The 10,406-nt window shown below is 40.4% G+C and overlaps 1 non-coding gene across 1 annotated transcript; it reads right to left on the reverse strand.

Annotated features, from left to right (window-relative positions):
* Positions 1-9,093: 9,093 nt before the first annotated feature.
* LOC117286415 lies at positions 9,094-9,196 on the reverse strand. Its single transcript, XR_004517587.1, has one exon. It is a non-coding gene; the product is annotated as a U6 spliceosomal RNA (small nuclear RNA).
* Positions 9,197-10,406: the final 1,210 nt, after the last annotated feature.

Genomic DNA, 10,406 nt, shown 5'->3' on the forward strand with positions numbered 1-10,406 from the left:
ACACACACACACATATATATATATATATATATATATATTCTAAGTCAAATAGCACAGCATGATATAATGAAACATAATTTCCTATCACCTGCCTGCCCCTATAGTCCCTCTTCCTGGGTCTAAGCAGGTTTAACTCTTGACAGTGTCTTTCATTGTCCTAAATACCATTGCCTTATCAATTTAAGCAATTATTTATTAAATGTTCCTTATGCAGGATGAAGTCTTAGCCTTTTTACACTTTATTTCACTAGACATTCTACCACTGTAATCATAATCATTTTTATGACCAGTCTCATATTACCGTGCTCAGTCCTTACGCTATGGTAACTGTGTAAATATTGCTCATTGAGGATCTACATGGCCTACTATGGCTATGGCTCTTTTCTTAAAATGTCTTTTTGTTTCCTAGGTATTTCTTAATTTAGGTTATGAGATATTTCATGTTGTGTTCTGGACTTGCAGTGTGTCTTATCTCAAGCTGCCTGGCGCACTGGTCCCGATTCATGCATTCAGAGGCCTCATGTGGCCAGGGGCCATGACACTGACTAGTGCAGGAACAGAAGTTAAAAGCGTTGGCTCTGCAGCCATGGTCACTGCTGTGCAATGCTTGGCAAGTTACTCAACCTCGCGGTGCCTCTCTTTCTTCATCTCCGTAATGAGGACTTCCTATCTCAAAAGTTGTTATTATTATTATAGAGAGCTAAGTGAAGTAGAAATATTAGGCAGTCAGACAGGGCTCGGCCTTCGAGGGAGTCAGTGCAGAGGAAGAGAACACATTATAACTGTGGCTGGAGGTGCATCTATTAAAGGCCAGGCCTTAAGATAAAGAGAGAATGACCTGGCGTACATGCCTCCCAGAGGGATAAGCAATAAATTGAAGATTACATTATATTTGGTGTCATCTAGTCCAATAAAGTCTAAATAAAGTCCTGATTCATCTCCTCCAAAAAAGACTGTTGTTCTTTCTACATATACTTGTTACTTGACTGGCTTCCGTATTGGATCAATATTACCTAAGCAGCTATATTTGTAATCTTAGTGTTGATTATAGGTTTTGACCCATGTTGTACTCCCTCCTTGTGAGTTTGTACCCACTTCATGATTTTGCTCTATAAAACTTCCTCTGTGAAGTGGGGTCTGCAGCAACCCACTTTTGTATCTCTCCTGTCTCTCAGGAGCTGTCTCTCTCAATACATTTTTCCTACTCTTAACCTCTGTGGTTCCTTAGAATTCATTCATCGGTTTTGGGGAACATGAACTCAGCATATCTGACATCTGGCAGTTTGAGAGTTACATTTATTCCCCCTACATAGCTATGAAGATTAAATAAATTAATAAGCATCTTTTGTGGTGTGCTCCTCATGTACCAAACACTTTTCTGGATGCTTAGCCCTCTGTAGGTACAGATAGAAATCTTTGATAGAAAATATTGAAGAAGAAAAATGTGCATCCGAGTAGAACATATACAGACATTTTCCTTGTTATTTTTCCTTGAACAGTACATTTTAACAACTATTATGTAACATTTAGGTTGCATTAGGTATTAGGAGTGATTTGGAGATGATTTAAAGTGTACTGGAGACTATACCTAGGTTGCATGCAAATACTATATATTGATAGTAGGGATTGAACTTGGGACCTTGCACTTGCATGGTAGGCAGCGGAAGTGGAACCACTATACCATTGGCTAAATCCCCAGCCCACTATACCATTTTCCTTAAGGGATTTGAGCTCCTGTGGATTTTTCCTATTCATGGGGTCCTGGAACAACTCCCCTGTACATACTGAGGGAACATCACCGAATGGGGTTTGAGGAGCTTCCTCCAAAGGGAGATAAGGACCTTAGCTCACCCACCCATGAAATAAATAGGTTGTAGGTTCACTGACTTATGTAATGGAAGAAAATTACTGGACACATGAGTGAGAGATAACAAAAAGATTCATGATGCAGAGTTAAGGAGGTGCACACTGAGAGGAGAGTGAGGTACATTATGGTCTGGAGTTGGAGGGTTTTATCTTGGGGATGTCTTAAAGATGAGTGATCTGGGATGTGCATCTCTGTTGCCTGTCAGGTGACTCACTTTGTAGGCCAGGTTAGAAGACAACAATTTGCCTGTTTCTGAAGTTTAGAGCTATGCTGCCTGCTGAGAAGTGTTGCTTCCTTGGGGAGAGAGGACTGAGGGATAAAAAGTACAGGCTCAATTTACAGGTGAAAAGCATGGACTCAATTTACAGACTCATTGTATCTTTAAAACCCTTAGGGATTTTTTTTTTTTTTTGGAGTGAGTTTTCTAAGAGGGAAAAAAACACAGTAACCTTGGGTAACTTTGTGTCTGGAAGCTGAAGATTTTCTTAAAAGTACAAGTTTAAAATGATCATTTTCCCTGTTTCATTTTTTAAAAAAACAATCTTTATTCTTCTTTCCTACCTCTAGAGGACTCTTTTTATGCAATGTATGACAAAAGAAGGTCATTAGAAAAGGATAAACTCTTCAAAGAATAGTTCTGAACATTATTTTTAATTGTGGTAGTAATAAAAAATGGACAACAAACTGACAACATATCTTAAAGCTAATTCTGGCTGAATCTAGACCCTAAATGAGAAATACAAAGCCTTAAAACTTTGACAAACTATTCTATACTCAGAAGTCACAGAGATTATTTCCTATATCATTTGTTTTTTGCAAAACAAAATCATTATCAATAAAGGACAAGAGTGATAAAATGGACCATAGGACTTGTATTTCTCAAGATAAATCCATAAACAGGAGAAAGTATTTTCAACTCATGTAATTAACAAAAGGCTAGTATTTAGAATATATAAAGGAGTATAAGAAAATTACTTACAATCCACTTTAAAAAGTGGACAAATAAAATGAACAAGTATTTTACTAAACAGTAGGTAGGAATGACCTGCAAATATTAGAAATAATGCACAGCCTTTTTATTAATCAGAAAAATGCAAATTAAAACCAAAAGCACAAATCATTTCACATTCTCTAAACTGGGAGAAATTAAATTACCTGATAGTACCAAATGCTGTTGAGAATATGGAGCTGAAGAAATTCTCATACAGCTGGTGGGGTATAAAGTAATCAAGCTCACCATGGGAATTATTTTACATTATCTGGTAAAGCAGAACACAAGCTAAATTTATGCCCCAGCCCATGAGCTTCTTGGTGTACATTATAAAGAGTCCATGACACAGATATAGTGGAAGACACATATGAAATCCACCAGTGTTATTATTCATAATAACATAAGCCAAAAAAACAACCAGAAATCCACTCGGAAGAGAAGGAACAAATAAATTACAGGATTTTCATGTAATATAATTCTACACATCAATGACAAGAATACACTTTCATACACATTTCAGTGTGGATGAACCTCAAAAGCATAACATTGGGCAAACAAAGGCAAGTCATAGAATAAATATAGTATGATACCATTTATGTAAAGTTCAAAAGTTGGTAAAACAAAACAATGCATTGTTTAAAGATATATACATGTGTGGTATAATTACAAAGAAAAGCCAAAAAAATTAAAACAAAATCTGGCATGGTGGTTACTTCGAGATGAGGAAGGATACAGTGAGGTAGAAACTCGTATATGGTTCAAAGCTATTGGTGAATTTCTAGTTCCTAGCTCAAATGGGAGGTGCCTACAGCTATTTTTAATATGATTATTTTAACTGCCTATGTCCATTATATGTGATGTTTTTATATATATTATTCTTGACAGTATAATATGAACTGATTGGAACTTGTATTTTGCAGCAGGGCTTTTTGACTATTGCGATTTACTTATTGGAGCCTGGGAATTTAAGGTGATTAGGCTGTGAACAAGAGTTTTCATTGCAAAACCCCTAAATGCCAATATCTTGGGCCTGTTCTTTTGGGCCTGTGTGTGCAGCTGTCTAGAGGATTCTGTGACCAGTTACTTGGGAGGTAAACTTCTGACTTTCAGTAGTTCAGAGTTCTAAGGAAAAGGCATTGCTTGGGGGTAGGGACTAATATGGGGCGTGTGCAGAATCCTACTTCACCCCCATGCTTTCACCTTGCCCTCTTTCTTTTTTTTCTTTTTTGTACTGGCGATTGAACTTGGGTCCTTGCAGTTGTGAGGTGGGTGGCAGAACCACTGAGTTAAATGCCTGGCATTCACCTTGCCCTCTTTGGAGGAGGGGCACAGAGGGTTTTATTGATATGTGGGCTGGAGAAGAGGACCTGGGTTTTATTCATTTCTTAGGGATATCTAAGCATGTGCTATGTTTTCAGTTGCAAGCTTTACCATTGCCTTCTGTAATACCTAGTACTTATATTTCAGCACACATCTGATAGTCTGGTAGCAGAACATGTTTCTTGCTTCTTCCCCAACCCTCACCCCACTGTACCCCATGGGACCCTTTTCCTTTGAGACAGGCTCTCTCTCTCTCTCTCTCTCTCTCTCTCTCTCTACCAGGGATCGAACTCAGGATCTTATACTTCAGGCGCTATGCCAGTGAGCTAAATCCCAGGCCCCGGGGCACCTTCTGCTGTATTAGCTTTACTTCTTCCATTGCTTTTCCATCTATAAACATGTCCCTCATATCTTCCATCTTCTGTGGTTGCTTCTTCCATTCTTTTCCTTCTTGACTCTAAGTTTGGTTTGAGAACATGCATATTCAATTTGCTGAATTTATTCAGAACTACTGATCCCAAAGAACCTTTAGACATAAGATGTCCAAAGATTGCAGCAAATGGAGTTTTGCAGATCTTAATTGGCTTTGCGATTCTAGAATCTGGCAGCAGTCCAGACCCAAAGTGGTTCAGAATGCCCACTCCACATGGCAGGTTGCATTTATAGCCAGAGAGAGGAAGTGTCATATAGAAAAGAGAAGTGAGATATAGAGACAACCAGATTGTTATAACTAGCATTTTTTGTATTTGAACATGGTTTGAATGCTTGGCTGCTTGTGAATGGCTGAGACTCGACTACTTGTTACAAGAATAGAGTATAGTCTGTTTACACATCAAGTTAGGTTACAAGGAAACCATTAAACCAAACTTAAAATATATGGAGACAAAATTTAACGGATGATAATTCCTATTTTACAGTTAAAATTGAAACCATAAAGGGGACACACCACTTGCTGAGAGCAGATGTGAGCCACACCAAGGCGGTAGTTTTCTTCCTACATTGTCTCCCCTCTTGCCCTCCCAACAAGAAGGCTTCAGGATCTTTTGACCTTTCCACCTGGAGCCGCATCCTTTTGTCTCACCCAGAGCCTTCCTGTTCCAAGTTCCTACAACTGCTGTCCACTGAGTGTAAGGAACAACCTAAACCTGGACCCCCAGGACCACAGTGACTCAGCTGCAAAGCTGTGCTTTCAGCCAGATGTGAGGAAAGTAGCAAAGTCTCTTTTGAGTGGAGGCAGGGTGACATCGACTCTTCTTATTGACTTTGCAGAGGCAGAGTATTGCCTTTGGAAGCAGTAGATACTCTGACCATCAGACTGGTTTATGCTGAGAAGCCCCAAGAATGAAATTTTATCTGCCAGAGGTCAGGGAAAGAAAGAGAAGAGAGCAGGATGGGAAATTTTTTTTTTTTTTTGACAACCACAAGTTTCCTGCTCCTTTGGAACTAAATTTCTGTTTTGACTAAATGGAAAGTCTCCAGGCACCAAGGGCTGATGAGATTTCTTTCAAAAGCACCCCCTGTTGCCTTCCATCAATGTCTCTTTCCCTCCCACCCTCGTTCCATTCTTCTCTTTTCTTCCTGGCCTCTTTGACCCTGTCTCCACTATCCACCAGCTGCCAACCAAAAAGACACTGTGTACTTTATTATAGACATTATTTTCTGGGTCATAGGGAGGCCAGGCCTCTGGGGGGATCAGTGGGGTGGGCCCAAGAGGTCAGGTACTGAGAAAGGCAGGCAGGTATGGGGGTGTATGGAGAGGGCAGGTGCACATGGAGGGCCTGGCCCAGCTATCTGTCCCACTATCCCTGATGGTCCCCAGGAGAGTTTCAGTCAGTGCCCCACAGGCCTTGAGGCTGCTGTAATTATATAAGCAGGTGAAGGATGTTACCACTCTTGAATTTTTAGAGTCAAGGTCTGCAAAAACTTATCTAGAGGGCAGGGAAAAGACAGTCATCATAGAAAACTACAAATAAGAGCTGAACTACCTTTCTCTGTAAAATGATAACCGCTTTCTCTGTACTTGTTTTTTAGCAATCCTATGGTCATCAACCATGTTGTCCTAGCCTTGTCCTTAGCCTTTGGTGGTTAGAGGTATTACAGAGAGGGTACAGATATCTGGAGCTGTTCTGTGTATGTGATACACATACTCTAGTATTCTCCAGTAATTCTATGGGAAGGAACTATGATTTTCCCTTAGAATCTGAAGCCTGGGGATGTTCATACCCAGGGACAAATGACTAGTAAGTTACATGTGCGCTTGTATATATGCAGATTTATACAGCACACACATAAACATCTACATCGTAGTCTGAGGGAAAAACAATTCCATGACCACCACTAAAAGTTTAGTAAATATTTATGGAGCGCCTGTGTGTCAGGCACTGTACCAATTATGGGGGGCCCAATGTCTAATCAACTGTGGTCCTGCCCTCAAGGAGCTCATGGCTGGAAGAATGGCTTTGCCAACACATTGTGTACCTTCAGTACAAGGCTGCCAGTGTGAAACTAGGTGGGATAGTGCATGAAGGAGGTTAATGGGAATGACCAAGGGGATCTGGGAAGGATAAGCCAGAGTTCTTATGTAGTGAAGGGGGAAAAAGGCAGAAAAGGCAGAAAGAGATGGAAGGACAGGTAGCATTTGCGTGTTTAACCCTGGTGGACGTGTTACCTTTTCATTTGCCTTTAAAGGCACAAACACAATACTGATAGTTCTATCAGTTAACTGGTACATTGTAGGGTCTCACTAGTAGATGTTTATTGAATAAATGGAAACACAGGTAAAAGAATTTTATTAGGATACACAGAGAGGATACACAAATAGTGTAAGAATGGGGTCTCCATTGGTGACTAGAAAGTGCTGAGAGTTGTTGCCTAAAAAACAGCTTATATAAATACAGGATCATAGATATCAAGAGGGAATGTGTTGCTGAGAAAGTAAGTTTAGAGTACTTCTCTAGAGACCTTCTAGGACTCTACCTCTCAGTCCAAGATCACTTTGACAGTCATATGACTTTCTTAGTTGTGACTGGCACTAAACATGGCCATAGGTTGGATCATTAGATCAAATTTCAGGGTGATTCTATGGAAGGGCACTGGGTGAGGGGGTAGAGGTAACTCACTATCCCTTTTGAATAGTTGAACACTACCTAGATGGAACACAAGTGATGGTGAAATGGAGAGCATTGCTTTTGTAGTAGTTGGGAGACCAGAGTTGTTCCAGGGATGTCCTAAGTACAGAATCGGGGGCCTGAAGTTCTGATGTTTATTTGAAATCTTTGGGGGAGCTCCTAAGCTTTCCACAACCACTACAGCTGAAAACTTGATTGTGTTGGGATAACAGGTTAATAATTGTTCACACAGAATGATTTGTGCTATTTACCACTTTGTACTGTGAAATAAGCTTTGGTAGATTCGAATTCACCTTTCACTGGAACCTCTGACATTTGATAAAAATCCAGCAGTGTTGTAAATAATGCCTCTGTATAAATTTCTCGCTGTACTAACATAGACCCAGACCACAGCAAATATGTGTTTATTGAGAGAATATCAGAAAAAAAAATCAGCTCATAATTATTTGAAATTTTGACTTTTTTTGTGATGTGAAGAATCAATATTAAGTGTGATATTCTTAAGAATGAATGGTTCCAGATGGATTTTGGCCTTAGATTTTTCTCATGACAATTAGTTTGTTTTTCTTTTTAATTTTAAAATAAAAGAATGCAAACAAACAAAAAAAATGAGATCTCACTGGGTTGCCCGGGCTGGCCTTGAAGTCCTGGGCCCAGTGATTCTCCTGCTCCAAGTTGTAAAAACTATGGGCACCTGGTTTTCATATGACAATTAGTAAAAGAATCCAACCAAAGAGTTACCCTTAGTAAATGCTGAAAAATGCTAGAGATTAGTTTCTACATGCCAGGTATGATGCTGATGCTTCACATTATCTCATTTAATCTTCACCACCACCCAGGTACTTGGTGGAGTAATTATTACCATTTTGTCAATGGAAAGAATCAAGATCAAAGAAGTTTTGTAATGGTCTCACCTTGGATGTTAGCCTGGGAATATGTTCATTCTTTCTGTGCTTGGTCAGCCTAGATCTGTGCCTGCTTCTCTCTGTGTTATTAACATTGGAGGGTGTTTCTGGCATAAGCCTAGTGGTCTTGTAGATGCACGGGATGGGAGCCTCATACACTATCCACTCAAACTTTTCCCTAGGTTTAAGGTTGGGACTAGGAAATGATCATCAGCTCCTTAGCACAGACAGATGGGTCCTAGAAGCTCCCCCAAAAGCTAGAATTGAGAGTGATGTCAAAGGGATTTTGCTTTATTTATCATCGAATCCTCCTCCAACAAAATCCCTTATACCTGGGCTTTTAAGAGCTCCAAGAGGGAGTGAAGGGATAGAATTTGCAAGGGGTGGGAGTAGGAGAGAGCAGCAAGAGTTTGTTTTGTCAGCAGCTGCTGCCAGCTTTAAAAATGTACCTTGTCCATAGATGGGATCCCTCTTAACCCACCCTGACCAGCAGAGGAAGAAATGGAGCCAGCATGATTCAGGGCGGGGCTGGAAAGACAAGGAAGAGGGGTTGAATTCACCAGGGAATTTAGAGAGCTGAGTCAAATGTGGGTCTCCTGGAGGGCTACCTTGAGCAGCTACTCAGCAGCAGTGTCTGTGTAGCCTTTCTGCGATTTTTTTTTTTTTGTTATTGTTATGGTTGGCTCTCTGCCTCACTTTACTGATCAGTAAAATGTGGATAAAGATAAGAGCTCCTACCTTATAGGGTTGTTGTGTGTATAGTGCCTTAATATACTTCATAGACATAAGCAGGTAAATGTTAATATAAAGTACTTTGTACAGTTCCCAGTTAAGTGTGCAATAAATGTGAACTTTTGTTGTTAATACTATTAAGGTTTTTAAAAATATATGGAATGCTTCATGAATTTGCATGTCATCCTTGCAGAGGGGCTATGCTAATCTTCTCTGTATCCTTCTGATTTTAGTGTATGCACTGCCAAAGTGAGCACTACTATTAAGATTTTTGAGGAAGAAAATGGAGTTTAAAGAGCATTTCTCCCTTCATGGTATGTGCCAGAAGAGTGAAATGTGTTGAGAGGGAGGAATTATAGGATTGCTAGATTTGGTTAAAATGAAACAAAGCAAAACAACAACACTCACATCCCAAATAACCTGAGTTAAATTTTAATTTCAGCAGCAAAGCTCTCTCCTATGAATTGTTATTGATTTGAAATACAAATTTAACTCTTGCTGTATTTTATCTGGTAATTCTTATGGGGATGAGGGGAGGAAAAGAGGGAAAATGAAATCCCTTGTTACACTTGGAGAAAAAGTGACTGTTCTTCTTGTGTTAGGTTTTGAGAGGGTTGAAAGCCTGATAGGAAAGCTGTCTGCAGCCTCTTTCTCCAATAGCTGAGACCAGGCAACCATCTCCCTACATTTTTCCACCCTGTGAAATTGGAGCCTGTATTTGCCAATTCTGAAGCTATCCTGTCTCTCACCGCTTCCCTCCCCAAAACACACAGACTCACTAACACAGAGGGATGGAGAGGAGAGGTGAAGGGGGAGAGGAGGCGGGTAAGGATTATAGTTTTATCATAATAGCATCTGCAAAGATTCTTCTAGGATAGTCGTCATTTGGAGCATGTCTCTGGCTTGGGGCCAGGCCTGGGCAGGGGTGGGAAACACCAGCTGTCTAGAGAAGGAGTGGGCCCATGAGAGAGGGGCTTTGCCAGGTGCACGAGGTTGGGGAGAAGGGGGAGAGGGAGCTCTCCTTCCCTCCTCAGGGTCTCTTGCCCCACTCAATATTTTTTGGGTGCATTTTTGGTTAAGCTGTTACTTTTCAAGCATCCTATAATAAGAGTTCTTTCAATCAAACTATTAACATGGCTGGGACCTATGTCTGAGAGACTGAGGGCTCTCCTGGGACAGGCCAGCTTGCAGGGCTGGGGACAGAGCTCTGCATTTTTTAGGAGCTTCTTTTCTTGGAAGCCACCTTATCCTATCTGTGCTCCAGCCTTGGTCTAAACGGATTCAGACCAAAAATAGGAAGAGAATATTTTGTTCCTTGAGACCACAATTTCTCCTGGCTCTCCATGCTAACAGCGTATTCTTTGTCAGGTTATGCAAATCTGCAGGCACTGAGAGCTGCTCCTGACATAGGTCTCTGGCCTCATGAATATTTTCTGTTATCTTTCTGCATCTCAAATTTCATT

Source organism: Fukomys damarensis, unplaced genomic scaffold, assembly GCF_012274545.1.
Source record: "Fukomys damarensis isolate Sample0158 unplaced genomic scaffold, DMR_v1.0_HiC HiC_scaffold_16, whole genome shotgun sequence".
Lineage (NCBI taxonomy): Eukaryota > Metazoa > Chordata > Mammalia > Rodentia > Bathyergidae > Fukomys > Fukomys damarensis.